We start from the raw sequence: 23,854 nt of genomic DNA, 5'->3' as shown, positions 1-23,854 counted from the left end.
AAAACACCGAAGGGAGAGATTTCGGTCAAACACCTCACAGCCCTTAAAGAGACATGAGCCAAAATGTTCTCCAAGGATTTTACTTTTTTTGCCACTGACTCGTACAGAATTATACTGAAAGCCAAAGGTGCATCTACACTGTAGAATTAATGCAGTTTGGCACCTCTTTAACTGCCCTGGCTCAATTCTATGGAATCCTGAGAATTGTTGTTTAGTGAGGTACAAGATATTAACAAGCTGGAGATATTGACAAGCTGGAATGTGTCCAGAGGAGAGGGACTAAAATGATAAAGGGTCTGGAGAACAAGCCCTATGAGGAGCGGCTTAAGGAGCTGGGCATGTTTAGCCTGAAGAAGAGAAGGCTGAGAGGGGATATGATAGCCATGTATAAATATGTGAGAGGAAGCCACAAGGAGGAGGGAGCAAGCTTGTTTTCTGCTTCCCTGGAGACTAGGACGTGGAACAACGGCTTCAAACTACAAGAGAGGAGATTCCATCTGAACATGAGGAAGAACTTCCTGAGTGTGAGAGCCGTTCAGCAGTGGAACTCTCTGCCCCGGAGTGTGATGGAGGCTCCTTCTTTGGAAGCTTTTAAACAGAGGCTGGATGGCCATCTGTCAGGGGTGATTTGAATGCAATATTCCTGCTTCTTGGCAGGGGGTTGGACTGGATGGCCCATGAGGTCTCTTCCAACTCTTTGATTCTATGATTCTATGACAAGCACTCTTTAGCAGAGAAGGCTAAAGATCTTGTAAAATGGCATTGAGCCATGGTAATTAAAGTGATGTGAAACTGCATTAATTCTACAATGTAGATGCACCCTAAGACAGACCAGGAGTAAAGAATTCAATCAAGCTCGGAGGGTGAAATGAGGGCATCGCTTCCAGACAGCTCCAGTGTAGACCAGTAGGAAAATGGGATTTACTGGCAGGTGGAAAAAAGAAAGAGAAAGAAACTCAATGCAAGCCCCTCCTTTGCAAAGGAAGGATGTTCCATTTCCTCCCGTCTTTCCACGCTTTTTAAAACTGCTAAACATATTCCAATTTCTCTGAGCTGTCTGCTTTCATTCCTTCACAGACACTATCTCAGCATTATTTGGTCGATATAAACTGACCATGTTTTAATGGCCTCCCAGACCTATAAAGTGTTTTTCTCTCCTCTCTGTGGGCACTATTTCCCATGAGTTATAACCAGCAGGACAAAAACAAGAAAAAAAAACCCTGGAAGTCAATGAATTTTTAAAAATGGCATGGTTTTGTCTGGAAAGTACTCCTTCAACAGTGTGTCTGCTCCTCGGGTACAGACTGACTTTATGGAAAAGCCTTGCAAATAAATTACGACATGACAGTGGTAAATACCCTGAAGGCACTAGTTGCTGGAAGACCTAGAGAGAACATATTTCATTGTTCATTATAGGGGTTGCATAGCAGGAATTGACGTTTGCATTTGTCTGAATTTTTTTTAATCAAAAACATTTTTAAAAGTAAATGAGCTTGGTGCCATCATATACCATATGCAGATTGTGGATAAGTTATGTTTTTGAATTTCAGCTCCTGGAATCATCCAACCAGGGTGGGACACTTTGAAAATGTCTTACGGTGCGCCTACACTGTAGAATAAAAGCAGCTTCATATCACTTTAAGTGCTGTGGCTCAGTGCCACGGAATCCTAGGAGTTGTAGTTTTACAAGGCTTTTAGCTTACTCTGCCAAATAGTATTGGTCTTCCACTAACTACAACTCCCATGATACATAGCCATGGCAATTAAAAGTGCTATCAAATTGCATTACTTCTATAGTTGAGCCCCCTGTGGCGCAGTGGGTTAAACCCCTGTGCCGGTAGGACTGAAGACCGACAGGTCACAGGTTCGAATCCGGGGAGAGGCGGATGAGCTCCCTCTATCAGCTCCAGCTCATGCGGGGACATGAGAGAAGCCTCCCACAAGGATGATAAAAACATCAAATCGTCCGGGTGTCCCCTGGGCAACGTCCTTGCAGACGGCCAATTCTCTCACACCAGAAGCAACTTGCAGTTTCTCAGGTCGCTCCTGACATGAAAAAAAAAACTTCTATAGTTTAAAAGGTAAAGTAAAGGTTTTCCCCTGACATTAAGACCAGTCATGTCCAACTCTGGAGGTTGGTGTGCATCTCCATTTCTAAGCCAAAGAGCCAACATTGTCCGTAGACACCTCCAAGGTCATGTGGCCAGCATGACTGCATGGAGTGCTGTTACCTTCCCACTGGAATGGTACCTACGCATCTACTCACATTTGCATTTTTTCGAACTGCTAGGTTAGCAGAAGCTGGGGCTAACAGCAGGAGCTCATACCACTCCCTGGATTCGAACCTGCAACCTTTTGGTCTGCAAGTTCATCATCTCAGCGCTTTTAACCCACTGCGTCACTGGGGGGCTCCTACAGTTTAGATGCACCAAAGTCTATAATAGATAATGAACGTACAAAACCATTTGCTTGCCAGGTTTATGAATTAAGATGCCTTCTTGCAACCAAGCACAGTTTGTGGCTACCATTTAGATGTGCACTGAACATGTTTTCTAGGAGCTCTTTCTTTCTAGGAGTTAAAAAGCTTGGAGAAGTTGCTTGCATCTTTCACTATCAAATGGATGCAGTTTTGCACCAGTTAACTGTCATGCCTCAGTGCTATAGAATCCTGAGAATTGTAGATACACTTGGTCTTTAGCTTTTTTTGCCAAAGAGAGCTGGTGCCTCACCAAACTACATCTCCCAGGATTCCATAGCACTAATCCAAGACAGTGAAAGTGGTGTCGAACTACAATAATTTGACAGTGTGTCTGCATTCGTCTTCTGTGTGTGTTGTGTACCATGCCCCAACATACACCACCCACGTTCTTATCTTGCTAAATCTGCCTACACAATTGCTTTTACAAGCAAGCAAGTTGGGGCACGTTCTTCCTGGCCACTAGAGTTGGAAGTGCCTAAAATGAGGTTTGGGTCCAAAAGATCAGTCACTCCCCTTTCGTCCAGTCACCCCATCGGCATGTGGTTCCTCCTCCATGAGCTGGTTTGCATGCACAAATGTTGTGGGGAGTTCACCGGAAGGAAAGGAGTTGTGCAAGAGAACTTGTGTTTTGGAATGGCAAGGGTGACGGAGTGGCAGTCGCAGTGACCTCTGTGGATTTTCCATTTCAGAGGAAAGAACTATATTTTATAGTTTCTGCCAAATTACAAAAGTCTGAGTTGACTGGTGTATAAGAAGCATTCTAGTGCATTAATATTTGTGTTTTTTGTTGTGTACCAGCATGTTGTTTCCAATCTATGGCAATCCTAAGGCAAACTTATCACAGGGCTTTTTCAGCAATATTTGCTCAGCAGAGGTTTGCCTTTCTTTGAAGCTGAGGACACATCTGTACTGAAATGCAGTTTCAAACTATATTGAAGAAAGTGGATTCACTGTGTAGAGGATTACATAGGAAATCTTGGAATCAGTTTGAGTCCTGGATGGTGATTACACAAACCACAGAGCATTAGTGTGCATTAAGGGCTTTCTTTCACACTCTTTCCTGTGCATTCGTTGTCTAGTCGCCACAGTTTGAAACTAGCTTTGAACTGCATTATATGGTCAGTATAGATGGGGCCACAGACAGATCTCCCCTGAGATCAAGAGCTGAGATCTTGTATCATATGATTGCAGACAAATTTGTGAATGGTTTGCCAAAGAGCTCAATTACTGCCTTCACACCTGTATATCTGGCCTAACAAGAACTTTTTCTTGCATATTCATTTGTATATGTGATTAATATATAAATAAAAAAGGATATTGATCTGCAACCAATACAGGTATTTATATTTGTGAAAGTGACAGTGAAAACTTCAGCTTCATTTAAGCCTCATCAAAGAGTGCTAGCTCAATCCTAACCATTTGAATTGATCCCCAGGAACAAACTGGTAAATGGTACCAGCTTGTGATCCTTTGCTGGGCTATAATGCTAGGCAAAGCTTAGAAAAGTTATACCCCCCCCCCCATCTCTCTTTTTTATTGGATTACAGTGACCATGCTGGATGGGGGACTCAGGAAGCTGTTGTCTGAAAAAAGTAACCTTTCCAGGCTGTGATGCTCTAATGCAGTGGTTCTCAACCTGTGGGTCCCCAGGTGTTTTGGCCTACAACTCCCAGAAATCCCAGCCAGTTTACCAGTTGTTAGGATTTCTGGAAGTTGAAGGCCAAAACATCTGGGGACCCACAGGTTGAGAACCACTGCTCTAATGGATTAAGGTTCTCTTGTTGTTATTGGGTGCCTTAAAGTTTTTTTCCAATTTATGGCAACCAAAAGGTGACCCTATGATGGGGGTTTACTGGGCAGAAAGTGTGTGACTTACCCAAGGCCACCCAGTGGATTTCATAGGCCAGTAGGGATTTGAACCCAGAGTTGTGGTCCAATGCTCAAACCACGACACCAAGCAGGCTTTTGAAAATTGTTCTTTAAAAGTTCTTCTCCTCCCCCGCTCCCCCCATCATAACTTTTATGTCTCCCCAGCATAAATCCTTTTCTTGGATCATTCCTTTCAACTAAGTGACCATCGCCTTCCTGACTCTCATAATCTTTGCATGCCATTTGTTGGTCGCCAGTCATCCTGCACAGAGTCATCTTAACTTTCTCATGTCTCAGGCATCCATTCCTGGAAGACTTTCTTGACTTTTTGGCTTCCATTTCCTCTTTATTGCAAGAACCCTCATTTTCCTTAGAATATGTTTTCCACATGTTGTGCTAACCCTGACTTAATTTTATGCTTTGTCAGGGAGAGAGAAAGGATCATGTGGCCAGCACCACAACAGTGTTGTAGGGAGCATCCCAGTTGCTCTGTTGTATTTATGTACCTGTTGCTTTCTGGAGGATTTCTAGTCTCAACTTGAACATATTTCAAATGCAAGAGTACCACCTCATACAGGGCTTAATATCACCATCTCTCTATATAAAAGCCAAGTATCTATGTATGTTGGTTTATTGGTTGGTTTGTACTACAAAGGCTCCTACATAGCTTTCTCAAAAGTTCTTGTGGGCCTTCAAATCATTTCCAACGAATTGTGACCTAAGGCAGTCCTATAGTTGAGGTTTCTAGGCGGGATATGCTCAGAGGGAGTTTGTCTTTGCCTTTCTTTGAAGAAAGAGATTGTGACTTGCCCGAATTTCCCCAGTGAGTTTCCATGGCAGAGTAAGGATTCAGATCCCGGTCTTCAGAGTCATAACCGAACACTCAGACCACGACACCACACTAATTCTAATCTCATAACAGAACTTGGGAGAGGTTTGCTCTGATGGGTTATTGGTGGGTAGGGGAGAAGAGAGGGAATGACTACCAAGACTGTGCATCAAACACATAACAATGGTGTGGCTGTGATCTGTCTCTTGATCTGGTTCCCAAAACCCACCGGGATTGTGGGATGGGAGGAAGAGAGAGAGTGCACTTCTACACTGCAGAATTAAGGCAGTCAGACAGCACTTTAGCTTCCATGACTCAGTGCTGTAGAATCTTAGGATTTGTTGTTTGGTGAGGTGCCACCACCCTTGTTGGAGAAGGCTTAAAAGCTCAATAAAGTTGTCATTTGCCTAATTCCATAACATTAAGCCATAGGAGATAAAGTAATGTCAAATGCTATTAATTCTGCAGAGAGAGGGAGGCTAGCTGGTCCAAAGACATATAAAGGAATTCATACCTGAGTGGGGATTTAATCTGGATCTCCCTGGGCCAGTCCACTGCTTTAGCCACTACACTGTGTGGTCTTGTTTTAAGGAGACCTTCTCTATTTGAGTTGTAGACTAGCCTGTCTGCTGACTGTACCCTGCTTATGCCGAACGCTGTTGGCACCAGACTCATCCCAATTAGCAAAATCTTCTCTATGTTCCCTCTTTTTTCTCTCTATCGCTCAAAAACAACACAGTGCAAAGCCTGTTCTGAGGCTTTCAGAACTTTGATGCTAATTATGCCCCTCTTAGAAATAATGACAAGTCCCAAAGCTGTCAAGCCATTGCTGCCGTTGATCGGAAGCAGTGCTTTCCTTGGGTTCCTCATCTATAAAGGGCTGTAGGTTTAATTCGGCATCAAAGCCTCTCCAAAACAAGCAAAAGCAGGGGAAGGACTCATGCGCCAGCAAGCACTTTGACCAGGGAAATGTAGGCCCTTTTGTGTGCTTACAGAGACTTGTGTGGTTCAATGAGCTCTGATGGTTTTCAATGGACCGCCTTATTATGGTTGCCAGATCTCCTTTGGTTTGGATCAGAAGCTGGTTTCCTGTGATTTTGGCTGAGCATTGACACAGAGAATCCCAATTTCTGGTGGCACAAGGAGCTGGATTTCTTGAGTGCCTTCCAGTCATTTCTGATTTATAGAGATGCTAAGGTGAACTTGTCATAGGGTTTTCTTAGAAAGATTTCTTTAGAGTAGGTTTGCATTGTCTTCTTCTGAAGCTGAGAGAGAGTGACTTGTCTAACGCCGTGCAGTAGCTTTCCATTTCTAAGCATGGATTTGAACCTTGTTCTCCCAGTATCCTCATCCAGTGCTACATTACATCTAGTGAACCTGATATGGGTTGACTATCCTTTATCTGAAATGTTTTGAATCAGAAGTGTTTTGGATATTGGTATATATATAGAGAGAGAGAGAGCTGTTTTTGTGCATGCCATTTAATGAGTGTCTTGGAGATAAAACCCAAGTCTACACAACAAATTTATGTTTCTTATACAAATAACCATTTCATATAATGTTTTTGCATTAATATTGGACAAGTCACATCCTCAGTGGAAGGCAAAGGCAAGCCTGCTCTGAACAAATCTTGTCAGGAAAACCTGTGACAGGTTCACCTTTGTGTCACCATAAATTGGAAACAACAGAAGTCTCACAGCTAGAAGATAATAATAGAAGTTAAAAACATTTTCCATTAAACAATTTTATCTGCGAAACAAAGTTAGTGAGCTGTAAAGGGTTTGGGCAGACTCATATGGGAAATACAGTCCTCTGCAGATTGCATTTCTTGTATTTCTAATTTTTCCCATTGTTTTCTACATGACAGAATGCATCCACAAACAGTGGAGTCAAAGTATGTATGTTGGTTGGTTGGTTTGTACCGCAAAGGCTCCTCTGTGGCTTGATGGACCTGGGCCAAATTGGCACACATACCGCTCATTATCTAACTTAAAATAATTATAGGGATTGAACTTAGAAACCCAATTCTCTTGGGCTTAGAGTTGAGTTAAAGAAAAAAGAATGAAATGGATTGGCTTCATTCCTAGGTGAAGTGTCCCTCTGTCATGTGATTGTGAAATAAAGGAAGCAAAGCTGATGAGTTGTTACTAGGTGACATGTGTATGAGGGGAAGAGAGGAAGGAAGGAAAGAGGGAAAGGGGAAGGAAGAAAGGGGGAAAGGTAAGCGGGAACAAAAGAGGAAGAAGGGAAGATAAGAGAAAAAGGTATGGAGACAGGGAGGGAGGGAGACAGGGAGGGAAGGAAGGAAGGAAGGAAAAGAAGGGAAGAGAAAAGAAAAGAAAAAGAAAGGAGGAGGAAAGTGTATGAGGGAAAGCAAAGGAAGAAGGGAGAAAAGAGCCACAAACAAAATGCATACCTGGGCAATGCCAGGTATATAAACCTGATGAGTATAGTTAATACTCTAGTTGCTGTGGTATTTGGCACTCTGGAACTTCAGAAATTTATGGCCCAAAGGCAGAGATATCTCAAACCATGTTTTCCTTTGACCTAGCAGTGTATGCCAATGGCATTAAAGAACAGTCTGTGTCAGCCAATTCCTGTTTGCCTTTCACACCCACCTCTAGCAAACAATACTGCTTTACTCAGACTTGCAGGTGTGGTAGGGAAAGAAGGACTGGTTAATTGGTCCAACCGGAAGCCACACCTTGAGGTCTGGCTGCTCGCACAATCAAACCTTGGATACCCATTTTAAGGAAACAAAAAACAAGAACCTGCAGGTACTCTTGGAAGATCATTTATTGCGGTCTTCCTCCCACCTTTCAGAAATTATACATCAACTTGGGACTTTTTCGCAGAACATCACTATTCTACATCTGTTGTGCAATCACAAACAGTGCCTACATACATACAGCCATGAGCGCCCTCATTATCACGCATCTTTCCCTTTGCACAACTGTTCCAATGTGCCAATCTATGGTCATGCTTATGTATATCCACACAACCCTGCCCTCCTGCACTTTCACTGCTCTGTATGTTGTCATTTTAATTGGTTTACGATTGCCAAACAGGATGCTAGCCTGTGATTATCATTTATAAAGTTGTATTTTATTTTTAGCACATTAACTATGCATTTGTTGCAGGAGTGGGAGTTGTGCAATGCTCAAGATATGGTTACACTGCCACTCCTGGAGAAACTGGGAAATGATGGAAGTGGTACTTCAGTGATATCTAGAGGGCTACCATGATCCCTGTCTCTCATAATCTAGGAATTTAGCTCCTTTTTTAATAAAACGAAGTTGGTCCTTTTGACATGATGGCCTTTAAAATTGTTTCACCTAATGATGAGTAGAAAAACCCCCCACAATGAAACAAAAACTAAATGCTAGAGTTGAGTGGTACTACTGGGTGATAAGGTCAAGGCTCTCTCTACATTCCTGCTTCTTGGCTCTTCAACGGGCTTCATTTTGGTCATTTTAGGTGATGATGGAAAGGGTGGAATCCAATTGTTAAGAGCTTTGTAGTATACAGGTCGTTGTACTGATCCATGACAACCTCGATCATTCTAGAAAGGTATCTCCATTCAACCCACTTCAGTTGAAGTCCAGAATGGTTGGGATGTGGTCCTAGCCATTGTCCAGCACAGCCAAAGTGTTTTGCAGGCAGAATGAAAGTTACAGCTGAACTCTGGCTGTGTAACAACTGTGTATATGAAGGATTTTCAGCAGGTGTGACTTGTCACACCAGCCACACCTGTTGAAACTCCCTCTTTCATACATATTTTAAAGGCACAGGAGCAGGATCTTTGCTTCTTGTGGAGGCCACAATTTTATTCTAATCCTACTTTGAGAAAGACAAAATAGTCCATCCTCAGACATCTCTACAATGCTGCTCTCTTTCTACTCCACAGTTGAGTTACACAATCCTCTAGTCATTGCTAAATTGCAACCCTCATCATCCACTTTCTATACTGCTGGGAACTGCAGTCACACATCATCTTGAGGGGTGTGTGATTCCTAACTTTGCCCTATTCTCCCCAAAACTTACATATTCTGTTATACCTTTGGCATTGCGCTCTTTTTTCTAGGCCAGCATTGGGAACCATGTAGTCCTCTAGTCACCACTTTAACTTTATGAGGACAGTAATGAAGAAAGCTAACATGACGGCATATAATAATGACACTATCCAGTTCTGATTCCCAACTAAAGTAAGACCATGATATTGTTTGGTGAATGAATTTAGGTAAATTCTACTGATTCCATAGGCAAGTATAACATTAGAGAAATTCACTGTAGCCCTCCTTTGATCATCCCCGAACCTCCAGTTCTGCTGAAACAAGGTATCAAGAGATGTGTCTGACTATGTCCCCTAGCCAGGTGAAGACATCCCCCCGTGTTTTGACAGCTTGTTTTACAACCTTTTCTGTTTCAACAGATCAAAATTACAGTTATGTACCACTCTTTCAACTCCTGGTCTGCTCTTTCAATCATTCCTCCTGTCTTCTTCCTTTCTCAATTAACTTTCGTATACGCAACCCAAAAAGGATGGATTTTGCTTTTCATGATTTCCACTTTGAGACAGTGCCCTAGTCCCTAACTTTTGGAATAGTTTGGGATGCCTACATCTTCCACTAATCCTCCCAAAAGACCTAGTCAGCACAAGATGGCATTATACTTCTATAGGACAGTAAAGGGAAGGCATCCCTGAAGTGTTCAGAATAGCCAGCGCTATTACAGAACAGTACTGTGGTTTGAGCAAAGATGGCAGAAATAGATTCTGGGGAACATGTGCCCCCCCAAAAAAACTGTATTTTGCATCCCTTAAAGATACTCAAGTTCTCAACCTTCCTTCCAAAAAAGATGTCATACAATAATAATATGGTCCCTCTTTCCCCCAGTGCTATTTGTTGGCCAATTTGCTGCATTTAAAGCTGGGCTAGAGTCATGGTTTAAATGCCCATATGGACTGAAACAGTCGAGGAGGGTTGAGAGGAGTGTCCAGAATGCCCCACAATGTCATGAAGTGGCAAATGACAATGTGCCTATGAAAGCTTGAAGATAATAAACCATTTGTGTTTTAATTGTAATCTTGGGCATGTCCCTTGTAACCCGCCCCAAGTCCCCTAGGGGAGATGGTTGGCAGGGTATAAAAATAAAGAAGTTGTTGTTGTTGTTGTTGTTATTTAGAAATGTACAAAAAGGAATGCCAGCATTTGGTAAGATGAAAATGGGGCATCATTCTATCAACATCTTATAGGGATGCAATTGTACTTCCTATCTCCATGCTAAAGTGAGGTTATCACTTGGTTTTCTGTGGCTGCAAGTGTGTGACTCTCCCAGAGTCACCAGTGGGTTGGCCAAGTGGGGATATCAAACCCTTGTCTCCAGAGTCATGGCCTGACATTGTCTCAGATGCATTGGAAGGCAAAAGCAAATGCCCCTCTGAACCAACCTTTAAAAAAAAACTCTGTGAGAAGGTCACCATAAGTCGGAAACAACTGGAAGGCATGCAAAAAAAAATCACCTCTCAGTCTTTTCGTCTCCAAGCTAAACATGTCTGATTTAAAGAGTGGTCTCCAGCTTTTCCGCTTCTTGCCATGGTTTGGGGAATATGCCTAGAATAAGTCCCAGCATGTGGTGATTATGCATCTGAATCCCCCTTCCAATTAATCCATAGACAGCCAAGCAATCTTCTCTTTTCCAAGGCCCAAGCCTGAGTGGTGATTTCTTCAAGGCTCTCTGCTTTTGGATTTAGAAAAGCTAAAAGACAGAGCGGCGGAAGCAAGAGAGAGCTTCACTCCTAGCAAAAACTTGGAACTCGGGCCAATGATTGCAGAATAAATTCCCCAAGAATTGACCAGCATTCTGAGCTTAAGAACATGTTGTCCTTGGTCTTGTTTTGTGTTTTTCTGACAGACTCCTGTTACATCATGCAGACCGCTTAGATATTTACTTGTGCTGGAGGGTTAGGAACCAAAAACAGAAAAACAGCCGTGGAAAGAAGAGACGGTTGGAGGGATTTGCCGCCATGCAGTTTGTTTTGTTTCCACAATTTTGCACTATTTCTTTTTTTTTTTACTTTTAAGGATTGTTTACAGAATTTGGTGAGACTGTTTTTGCAAAGAAAAGAGGACATTTCTTCTACAAAAAAAATGTAAACCAAACAACCATGAAGGATGAGATTGAGACCTAGGGTTATTGAGTTCACCCTGATACAACTTGATGCGCTTGAATTGGACTTATGCATAAAATAGTCTCTAAAGATTATATCCCACATCTTTGCAGAGTTCAAGATGGTTATTGAATTGAGACTACAACTCCCTGACCTCCGCTTGCACAAAATTAGTATTTGCCTTCAAGTCTTTTCTGACCTATGGAGACCTTAAAGTAAACCTCTTACTGAGTTTTTCTGGCCAGATTTGTTCCAGAAAGGTTTGTGATGGCCTTCCTCTGAGGCAGGGAGAGTGTGACTTGCACAAGGGGATTTGAACCCTGGTCTCCAGAATCCACTGCTCAAACCACTACACTATCCGGGCTGCATCACAAATCTCTCAGATATCTATCAATTAGACTATATTCTACTATAAAACAGTTTCTTGGTGGTTTATACCATTGGTTCTCTAGATATCTTTGGACTATACATACATATAATTGGTTAGGCTAGTGGAAACTTCTGGGAGTTGAAATCCCTTTGATTCATCTGGATAGGCAATGATTGAAAACTATTATTGTATACTATCGATTCTCAACCTGTGGGTCTCCAAGTGTTTTGGCGTACAACTCCCAGAAATCCCAGGCAATCTCTGGAAGTTGAAGGCTAAAACATCTGGGGACCCACAGGTTGAAAACCACTGGTCCATACTATTAGACGGCAATCTCATATCTTATATGCCTCAGCCTCTATATGGATCTGGCAGACAGTCTCAATTAATCTTCTGCTGTCCCACGTTTTCAGCAGATTTTAAAATGTCCCAGTTCCTCTCTTTCCCTCTTTGTCCCCAACTTATTTGACTGAAAAAGTAGTTAGCATTCAAAGATCTATAGTGAAGAGAAAGCAGAAAAGTTACTTTCCCCGTAGGCTCAGGCAAAGGCAAACTATTGCAGTCTTTCCTATCTTGTTTATTCATAGAATCATAGAATCAAAGAGTTGGAAGAGACCTCATGGGCCATCCAGTCCAACCCCCTGCCAAGAAGCAGGAATATTGCATTCAAATCACCCCTGACAAATGGCCATCCAGCCTCTGCTTAAAAGCTTCCAAAGAAGGAGCCTCCACCACACTCCGGGGCAGAGAGTTCCACTGCTGAACGACTCTCACAGTCAGGAAGTTCTTCCTAATGTTCAGATGGAATCTCCTCTCTTGTAGTTTGAAACCATTGTTCCGCGTCCTAGTCTCCAAGGAAGCAGAAAACAAGCTTGCTCCCTCCTCCCTGTGGCTTCCTCTCACATATTTATACATGGCTATCATATCTCCTCTCAGCCTTCTCTTCTTCAGGCTAAACATGCCCAGTTCCCTAAGCCGCTCCTCATAGGGCTTGTTCTCCAGACCCTTAATCATTTTAGTCGCCCTCCTCTGGACACATTCCAGCTTGTCAATATCTCTCTTGAATTGTGGTGCCCAGAATTGGACACAATATTCCAGATGTGGTCTAACCAAAGCAGAATAGAGGGGTAGCATTACTTCCTTAGATCTAGACACTATGCTCCTATTGATGCAGGCCAAAATCCCATTGGCTTTTTTTGCCGCCACATCACATTGTTGGCTCATGTTTAACTTGTTGTCCACGAGGACTCCAAGATCTTTTTCACACGTACTGCTCTCGAGCCAGGCGTCACCCATTCTGTATCTTTGCATTTCATTTTTTCTGCCAAAGTGGAGTATCTTGCATTTGTCCGTGTTGAACTTCATTTTGTTAGTTTTGGCCCATCTCTCTAATCTGTCAAGATCGTTTTGAATTCTGCTCCTGTCCTCTGGACTATTGGCTATCCCTCCCAATTTGGTGTCGTCTGCAAACTTGATGATCATGCCTTCTAGCCCTTCATCTAAGTCATTAATAAAGATGTTGAACAGGACCGGGCCCAGGACGGAACCCTGCGGCACTCCACTCATCACTTCTTTCCAAGATGAAGAGGAAGCATTAGTGAGCACTCTCTGTGTTCGTCCACTTAACCAATTACAGATCCACCTCACCGTAGTTTTGCCTAGCCCACATTGGACTAGTTTCCTTGCCAGAAGGTCATGGGGGACCTTGTCGAAGGCCTTACTGAAATCTAGGTACGCTACATCCACGGCATTCCCCGCATCTACCCAGCTTGTAGCTCTATCGAAGAAAGAGATCAGATTAGTCTGGCATGACTTGTTTTTGATAAATCCATGTTGACTATTAGCGATGACTGCATTTGTTTCTAAGTGTTTGCAGACCGCTTCCTTAACAATCTTTTCCAGAATCTTGCCCGGTATCGACGTGAGGCTGACCGGACGGTAGTTGTTTGGGTCGTCCTTTTTTCCCTTCTTGAAGATTAGGACCACATTGGCCCTCCTCCAATCTGCTGAAACTTCTCCCGTTCTCCAAGAACTCTCAAAGATGGTTGCCAATGGTTCCGAAATGACTTCCGCTAGTTCCTTCAGTACTCTTGGGTGTAGTTGATCTGGCCCTGGGGACTTGAACTCATTTAGAGCAGCCACGTATTCCTGGACGACTTCTTTCCCAATTTGGGGTTGGATGTCCTCCAATCCCTCATCCACTCCATCTTGCTGAGGTTGAAGACTCTCTTTTTGTGAGAAGACTGAGGCAAAGAAGGCATTAAGTAGTTCTGCCTTTTCCCTATTCTTCATCATTGATAATGTTTTGCCATCTTGACCCCACTCTGATGTTCTTGAGCATACCTTTCCGCTTTCAAATGTTTCAGAATATGGTAACTTGATCTGTAAGCTTCCTTCTCAATAGGTAAGATATGCTACGTGAAAATAGGTGCAGTTTGTTCAAGGTTATGCAGAAAATCGTGGCAAAAATCAAACAATAGCCTCTTGTTTACAAATTAAGAAGACAGGAGGCAGTATGATATAGACATCATTATCTAGGGTGTGCATTCTCATTTCTTTTTCCTTGTAATTATTCAAGATCAAATGATTTCCAAAGCACTCCCCGCTAACACAGGGCCCTCGCAAAACCACAGACAACAGTAGATTTATTGTATATCTGTGAGTCACTGATGTCAGTCTGAAACCACCTTTCGCATTGATAAACAACCCATTGTCCTGCCTGTGGCCCATGACGCAGTGCCTTCCCAGTGGTGACACCACTGTTTTGGAATTACCTAGGACAAAATGAAATTATTCACCCTTTGTATGTTTCCTTTTTAATTGGGAAAAATGCTGCTTTCTTCTGGGTTGTTTTAGGGGGGCATTCAAAAAGTCACCCCACGAAACTGAAAATTGAGATAGGAATTATTACTATTGTTATTATCAACATCAATATCTTTATGACTGAGATGCAAAGTGGCTCACAACAATTAAAATACAGTACAATTTTAAATCTACAGCATATAAATATTAAAATAGAATTGTACAAACAAATTGGTTACAAAAACTCAAAACTCTTGAAAACCGTTAAAATCTGAGTTGTTATTCTAGCATTGTGAAACATAGTTCCCAGGCCCTTTGGGTTGACTTAGGGTACATTTACACTTTAGAAATTATACAGTTTAACACCACTTTATCTGCTATGGAATAGTAGTAATGGTAGTTTCACTGTGTCTTTAGCATTGTCTGCCAAAGGGTGCTGGTGTTTCACCAAACTACAAATCCCAGGATTCCACACTATTGAACTCTGGCAGTTAATGTGATGCCAAACTGCACTCATTCTACAGTGTAGATAAGATATGCCATTTCAAAAAGAAAACAAAATAACATCCTAGTTGTCTAAAATAGCTCTTTAGGTTCCAAATTTTAGTAGTAACAAAATTAACAATAGGTTCTTGTAGGTTTTTTCGGGCTATAGGGCCATGTTCTAGAGGCATTTCTCCTGACGTTTCGCCTGCATCTATGGCAAGCATCCTCAGAGGTAGTGAGGTCTGTTGGAAATAGGAAAATAGGTTTATATATCTGTGGAATGACTGGGGTGGGGCAAAGAGCTCTCTGCTGAAGCTAGGTGTGAATGTTTCAGCTGATCACCTTCATTAGCATTTGAAGGCCTGGCAGAGCCTGGGAAAATGTTCTGTTGAGAGGTGTTGAGATGTGCCTGGTTGTTTCTTCTCTGCTGTTTTGCTGTAGTAATTTTAGAGTTTTTTAATACTGGTAGCCAGATTTTGTTCATTTTCATGGTCTCCTCCTTTCTGTTGAAATTGTCCACATGCTTGTGGATTTCAATGGCTTCTCTGTGTAGTCTGACATGGTGGTTGTTGGAGTGGTCCATGGCCCTATAGCCTGAAAAAGCCTACAAGAACCTAGTGATTCCAGCCATGAAAGCGTTCGACAAAATTAGCAATGTTTGCCAGTCGTTTTTCTCTTCTATTTCCATTGCCATAGCTGTATCCTATTGAGTTCTGGGATTTGTAGTTTGGAGAAGCAGGCACTAGTGCACTCAGGATGATAATTCTAAATATCCTGCCTATACTGCAAATCACATAGATACATCCATAGTATTGATAAATCATAGCATTATAATTGTATAATGCAAACTTCAAATCCCACATTCGTCCCCAAATAAGTTACGCTATTTTACTTTTCTTGTTTTGATTTCTCTGCTAGTAACCATTGTATATGCAATTACTAAATTTGCCAACAACATCTTTTATGTTTACTCTCAAAACTCTGCATTTTTAACACCCTGATAGAATTACAAGCCAAGGACTTTAAATTCCATTAAATGATTCTCTAACACTTGGTAATAGAATTTCCTGCCAGCATCTTCCTTTGTCTTTAGACAGCTCTGCCAAACATGCATAAAATCCACTCCTTCTCTCTCTCTTTTTATTTCTATATCCCATGTAATCTTAGGTTGCTTTTGAACTGAAAAGAAGTGCAGTTTGTAAATGATATAAAAGAAAGAAAGCCAGCAAAAACACTCCATGGAGAAATAAAACCCACAACAACCGAGAGTGTTCTCCGAGCCGCTAATGCAAAACGCTTATATTTCACGCCAGAGAAATCTTTTACAGGATTTTCTTCCCAATGTTTTCTCCCCTGGAGCAGTTCATCCCGGAGATTTCATAGAAGGGCGGGGGGAAGAAAAAATAGGCATCTTGTTTATTAGATCAGAAGATAGAAATCAAGATTCCAGAAAAATGTTAGGAGACGTGTACATGGAGTACAGTATGAACTTTAATCAAGTTCTGTGAAATGGCCTGAGGTGGTTCCAACTCAACTTTTTCTTTCAAGGCAAGCATGCTATGCCTTCTAAGGGTTTTCAGGGCCATAGAATATAAGTCCTAGTGTTGGAAGGCACCCACGAAGGCCATCTAAACCTACCCTTTGCCATGCAGGAATACAAAACTAAAGCATGCCTGAAAGATGCTCATCCAAACATATGCTTAAAGATAACATATGTTTTGTTGCACCCTGGCATTGGAACACCATTTCACCCAGCAGCACACCAGAGTCTAGTGATCCAAAATAAGAATGTTTATTAAAGAAAGAATATAAAAGGGGGGAAAGGGATAAATCCACCAAAGTCAGTACACATGTAAATTGCAATTATCGAAAGAAGCTAAAGTTCAGTAGCAGTAATCTAAAAATGCCAGAATAGAACACAGAGACAAGGAAACCCCAAAACACAGAATGAATCCAAAGGTATATCCATTAAAATGAAAACAGGAACTCCAAAGAAACATAGGCATGGAACAGGAATATAAAATAGGAATGTTGACAATACAGGAACCGTGAACTTGGAATCATGAACAGGAATTATGAACAGGAGACAATAGCAATGTTCCCTATAGCAACGTTGTCTCCTCTGAAAGGCCTGAAACCAAACCACTTAATTTATGTCCTGTAACACACCCATGACATCATGCCTGACACATCTGGACTTCAGGGTCTTATCTCGGGTCCTCTGAGAATATCTAGTTTGCCGGCTTTTTACTCCCTGTGTTCCGGGAGTATCCCCGATTTCCAGGATTCCAAGAGATCAGTGAAGAAGGAAGAGACAGAGACAGCTTTTGCAAGTTCACAGAATTTAATGCTTACCCCGGGTAAGGGCGCCCCAGCTTCTCAAAATGGCTGATGTGGCACAGAGCACTACCCCAAAAGCATCCAGTATTTATAGGCAGAATTTCCTAGTTCGCACATGCGCATAACTCTCTTGACATTTACACAATCTAATCAATATCAGTTTGTCCTCGAGGAATCGTGGCCAAGAACACTTGTTGGCAAGATACTATAATTTCCACTGCTCCCCTTTCATCAGCTGACCAGCCACGTTCCTAGATGAATTACGTAAAAGTGAATCTTAACTTCATATATCTCTTCACACATATATGACTCCATATATCTTCATATATGTATCTTTAACTTATTCAAAGCAAGCATTTCCCTTATTAATTCTTCTGTAATTACTTTCACATTATTTTCCTATATTCTTACTTATGTAGGATTGTTCATAGGACTGAATTACCTGCTATTTACATCAGATGGAGGATAGATGGCGCTGTTGTACCATATCTTCAGATGTTCGTTTTGGATCAATAATTATTGATTTACTTTTAGAGCCAATTCTCTGACCTTCCGCATTTAGCACATAGCCGTCCTTCTATTTGTTTACTTAAGATATGGCTTCTCCTGCCTTGTCCCAGTCCTGTTCCATCTGTTAGTTTCCCTTCCACCAGAATTCTACCCCCGAGCCTTTAAGGTAAGACTTCCTCATTAATTTCATTAGTTTCTAATTACTTTTCTTCCTAATGACTGCCACACCTGCGTTCTCAGGTCTAATCTGTTCTCCCTTGAAAACTCCCCATCTTCCCAAGGCCTTTTTTCAATGGAACTGGAACTGAAACTTTCCCGTTACTGGAAACGAGCGAAAGAATCCAAAACATCAGCCTCGCCTGCCTGCAATTCTCTCCGATTACTTACAGACTTCTCACTTTGAAACCCATCCTCCTCCTCATCCTCTGAACATTCAGAAAAATCCTCTGATGCTTGTCAGACTATAACGTGTATAAATATCTCCATGATGGAGTGTCAGCCACCATACAAGAAAATCTCCATTCGCTTTTTTGAATTTGATCATTCACGGATTTGAATAATAGGAATCTCTAGGTCTTCGCGTGTAGTTCAATGGTCAGCTTTGGCTAGATGTTGACTATAGGGTTTCACAGGAGAAACCAGAGATTTTTAGAAATGAATTCTCTCAGATGCTTTTAGGGTTTTTACATTATAACCTTGATAAGATGCATTCATTTCCTCTTCATTGGTTAGACCAGGGGTCCTCAAACGTTTTAAACAGAGGGCCAGATCACATTCTCTCAAACTGTTGGAGGGCCGGATTATAATTTGGGGGGGAAAGGAATGTATTCCTATGCATACTGCGCATATTTTATTTGTAGTGCAAAAAACACTTTAAAACAATACAATAATTAAAATGAAGAACAATTTTAACAAATATAAACTTATTAGTATTTCAATGGGAAGTGTGGGCCTGTTTTTGGCTGATGAGATAGGGTGGTGGTGGTTGTTGTGTGCTTTCAAGGCATTTCAGACTTAGGTTGACCCTGAGCGAGGGCTGGGTAAATAACCTTGGACGGCTGTATCCGCCTCCCCCCCCCCCCCCCCCGGGACTTAGTTTGAGGACCCCTGGGTTAGACCTTATAATTTTTTATGTCAGAAACATACTCTTATGCAACTAAGGTTGTTACTTAATGATCTATCAAGGGCTTGTTGCCTGTGACATCACAAGGAATCATTCCTTATTCTCATGGTTTGGCCCCAAAATCCCATAGCCTGGAACAAGCATGACCTGAAAAATTGACACATGGCTTCAGAGTCTAGTGTATGGACTTCATGTTGGCATGCTATAGGTGGACATCAATCTAAATACCTGACAAAATTACTTCTGAGTATCCCTTGATTGGGAAAGGCGTACGGCAAGGCTGCATACTCTCACCCAACCTTTTTAACTTGTATGCAGAACACATCATGCGAGGATGTGCGGGGCTTGATGAATGCAAAGCTGGGGTGAAAATTGCTGGAAGAAACATTAACAACCTCAGATATGCAGATGACACCACTCTGATGGCCGAAAGCGAGGAGGAGCTGAGGAGCCTTCTAATCAAGGTGAAAGAAGAAAGCGCAAAAGCCGGGTTGCAGCTAAACATCAAAAAAACCAAGATGATGGCAACAAGAATGATTGACAACTGGCAAATAGAAGGAGAAAATGTGGAGGCTGTGACAGACTTTGTATTTCTAGGTGCAAAGATTACTGCAGATGCAGACTGTGGCCAGGAAATCAGAAGACACTTACTTCTTGGGAGGAGAGCAATGTCCAGTCTCGATAAAATAGTAAAGAGTAGAGACATCAGACTGGCAACAAAGATCCGCCTAGTCAAAGCCATGGTATTCCCTGTAGTCACCTACGGATGTGAGAGCTGGACCTTAGGGAAGGCTGAGCGAAGGAAGATAGATGCTTTTGAGCTGTGGTGTTGGAGGAAAGTGCTGAGAGTGCCTTGGACTGCGAGAAGATCCAACCAGTCCATCCTCCAGGAAATAAAGCCCGACTGCTCACTGGAGGGAAAAATACTAGAGACAAAGTTGAAGTACTTTGGCCACATCATGAGGAGACAGCAAAGCCTAGAGAAGACAATTATGCTGGGGAAAGTGGAAGGCAAAAGGACGAGGGGCCGACCAAGGGCAAGATGGATGAATGGCATCCTTGAAGTGACTGGACTGACCTTGAAGGAGCTGGGGGTGGTGACGGCCGACTTGAAGGAGCTCTGGCATGGACTGGTCCATGAGGTCATGAAGAGTCGGAGACGACTGAACGAATGAACAACAACATCCCTTGCCTAAGAAAACACTTCTAAAAAATCAACAGATGACTAGAAAACACATATATGCCCTCACATTGGTGACATTAATAGCAAAATGTCAGAAAATTGACAAAATCAGCAAATATAACATACTAGTATAACAAAAGCAATAGTGCATGCTTGTAGCATACACAGATAAAACCACATGATTCAACGTGCTGGATAATAATGACCGGAGAGCATGTACTTGGTTCAAAAAACAAATTGGCAAAGAATTTTAGCCTTTCCTGAATCTTAGCCACTGGGAGCCAGGCTTTATCTTGTTCTATGCAGATCTTTTTGGAATTGCTCCTTTTGCCCAACCCAGCACTGGAATGCGATTTCCAGGAAATTCTCAGAAATAGCATGTGGCCCTTGGGCTTCAAAAGTTTCCCTAGCATTGAATTAGAGCACAGATAGGAATCATGCTGTCCTAACCAAGGGTGCATGTACACCGTAGAATCCGTGCAGTTTGACATCACTTTAACTGCCATGGCTCAATCCTATGGAAATTGCAGTTTTATAATGCCTTCTCTGCCAAAGAGTGTGGATGCCTCACCAAACTCCCAGGATTCCATAGTCCTGAACCATTAAAGTGGTGTCATACTATGTTAATTCTCCAGTATGGATGCATCCCTGAGCCAGGTGTATCCCACACTGCGTTTTTCCTTAGTAGGCCCTATATGTCTGTCATTTGTGATCTTATCTGCCCCCAAACACCTCAAGAAGACTCTTGTATGAGGTTTTGGCAATATGCCTTTTCATTGACATGTAGTGGGCTGAAAGGCAGGTTGACAGACAGCTCAATAATTCATGAAATACATAATCTGAATTTTTCTGGCATGGCTTGATTGTACAGGTATTTGTTAATAGCATTTATGCTTTCTAGATGGCATGGATATCAAATGTCAACAGATGAGACAGCCGTGCCAGTTATAATCTCAAAAAGAAAAGAAAGAAATCGCCAAAGGATATTAAAGGAAAAGGAAATTAAATGCAGGGAGCAGGGTGAGCTCCCATCTGTCAGCTCCAGCTTCTCATTCAGGGACATCAGAAAAGCAAGCCTCCCACAGGATGGTAGAATATCTGGTGTCCCCAGGCAGGTCCTTGCAGATGGCTAATTCTCTCACACCAGAAGCGACTTGCAGTTTGTCAAGTCACTCCTGATACAGAAAAAAAAGGAAAAGTGGATGGAGAAGGATAAAGAAAATTCAGCCACAGGTTCTTAATATTATCAGATATGTGTAAATCCATACAAAATGACTGTTGAGCAGTAGCAAAACTCAACAAACACCAATCTCTCTCTATTCTATTCTTGAAGAGGACTTTTAGCACAGTCCTATAAATACTTTCAGCCTGATGTTAGCGCGTGTCAATTTCACTTTTGCTCTTGCTGCTGCTGCATCCTTTGAAATTATTTCTGACCAATGGCTACCCTAAGGAAGACTTTCCACATGTTTTTCTTAGAAAGGTTTGTACAGAGGGGACTTGCCTTTGCCTTCCTCTGAGGCTGAGAGAGTGTGAATAGCCGAATATCACCTATTAGGCCTCTATGGCTGTATAAGGATTTGAACCCTGGTCTCTGAGGTCAGAATCCAGCACGCCAACCATTCCACCATGATGGGTCAAATTTCAGTTTGCCATTTGAATATTTAGATGGTCTGCCTGCTTTTCAGCCCGACCTCTTACCTAGTCTGCCATATTACTTTAGGATTGTAAATGTTATCATATCACTTGTGGTTGGTATTACTATTCCTGTTCTGTTGTGTTATTTCTTTTTGGAGTGACATTTATGTTTTTTAAAAAAAGATTATCTAGAAGTGGCACAAGGTATACTCTGAATGGAGCCAGTTGACTTTTTTAGAAACCAAAGTCCTCTTTGGACATTTCCAAGTTTCACTGATAATTCCCAAAATGGTAGGAAATGTCCTGAATTGAGACTCTCTTGGCATTGTTGTTATTGTTGTGTGCCTGTGTCCTTTCAAAGGACGCATCTACACTATAGAAGTGATGCAGTTTGGCACCACGTTAACGGCCAATATGCAATGCTGTGAAATCATAGGTGTTGTAGTTGTACAAGGTCTTTAGCCTTCTCTGCCAAAGAGTGTTTGTGCCTCACCAAACTACAGCTCCCAGTATGCCATAGCACTGAGCCATTGCAGTTAAAGTCGTATCAAACCGCATTAATTCTACCTTGTAGATGCACCCATAATCGAATACTTAAACTACTACGCTACGCTGAGTCAAAGCGTTACTTAATATTTGTTCAATGCTGCAGCTTCTAACCCTTGCTTGAACTGAATGTTAGGAGGTAAAGAATGCAAAAGCCTAGAATAATTGATGGCATAATTTGAATAATACAATTACACTTTCCCCCTCTTTTTTTCATTTCAGGTGCAGCTGTTTGCTCTGCGAGGAATATTCTTGCTAAATGGAGGCAAGCTGCAAAGAAGTCATCTGCTACCAAGAAAGAGAGAGACCTTTTTTACCCTTTCCCCATTCCCAAAACAAAGACATCTGAAGCTCATTGGTGAGAGTGTTGTAAAGGCTTTAAATTAAATTATAGGGAGGAAAAGATGGGGGAAAGAGAGGAGGGATTGATTTTAAAATTCTGATGAAAAGCAGAGAGGAACCTACGAAGAGAAATCGACCAGATTTTGTTATCAGATCTCTGAAATAGGAATTAAGAAAGAGGAACCTACCTCCAAGTTCTTCTTACCTTATGATCTATGCTCATAAGAAACTATGAGCATAGATCAATTTGGGCAAGTATCCCTGAATCTTTAGAAGAGAGGAAATCACATTCATTGAGAATAACTTGCTTTATATGTCACAACTTTTTATAAATTCTGTTGAGTATATCCCTCTCCATTTTGTCCACTTTCCCCTCTCTTGCTCTAACCACGATGCCATACTGTTATGAACATGCCAGGACTAGCATCTTATATCTGTTATATTCAAGTCCGCTTTACACTTGTGTATGTCATTTTTGTTATTGCGGAGGGTGATATTCTTTACCATCTTCTGAAATTAAATATTTCTAAAAATCTTGTACTGTGCTTGACCATGTAGGATCTTGCACCAATGGGGTTTACTTAAGTACATTCAGCAATCAACTTAATGGTCTCATTCTAATTGGAAATGGCAATTGGATTTGGTGTTAGCTCTTTCATTATTTATTTATTGTTATGGTTATTTACAGTATTTATACCCTGCCCTTCTTACCCTGAAGGGGACTCAGAGCAACTTACAGAATACACACATACGGAAAACATTCAGTGCCGATTATACACTTATCAGCACTGAATGTTTGCCATATGTGTGTATTCTCTTAATAATAATACTCTTAATAATACGCAATACTCTTAACAAGGACAGACAAACACAAACAGAGGTAAAGGCAGTTGTTCCCATCTTATTTCCGGCATCTTGGAGGCTGTGCTCAACTCCAGTCACAGGTGGGTGCTGTCACTCCATCTTCCATGCTGAGGAGGTTTCCTCCAGTCGATGTCCATAAGGGTGCCTTTATTACCTCCCCACTAAAAGCAGTACCTATTTATCTAAGCGCATTTCTGCTTTTGACCTGCTAGGTGATCAAGTGAGCTGGGGCTAACAGCAGGTGCTCCCCCCAACCTGGAATTGAACTACTGACCTTTCGATCAGTAGGATTTTTCTGCAGCAC

General features: G+C 41.8%; 1 long non-coding RNA gene across 1 annotated transcript in view; it reads left to right on the top strand.

Moving 5' to 3' along the window:
* LOC132777336 (uncharacterized) overlaps positions 1-23,223 on the top strand; it is a 150,057-nt gene extending 126,834 nt beyond the window's left edge. The window contains exon 5 of the long non-coding RNA XR_009631663.2: positions 22,567-23,223. This is a non-coding gene — a long non-coding RNA (uncharacterized lncRNA). The remainder of the gene's footprint in view (positions 1-22,566) is intronic.
* Positions 23,224-23,854: the final 631 nt, after the last annotated feature.

This window comes from Anolis sagrei, chromosome 5, assembly GCF_037176765.1.
Source record: "Anolis sagrei isolate rAnoSag1 chromosome 5, rAnoSag1.mat, whole genome shotgun sequence".
NCBI lineage: Eukaryota > Metazoa > Chordata > Lepidosauria > Squamata > Dactyloidae > Anolis > Anolis sagrei.
Note: the sequence above shows the minus strand (reverse complement) of the source record. Positions and strands in the feature narration are given on the sequence as shown.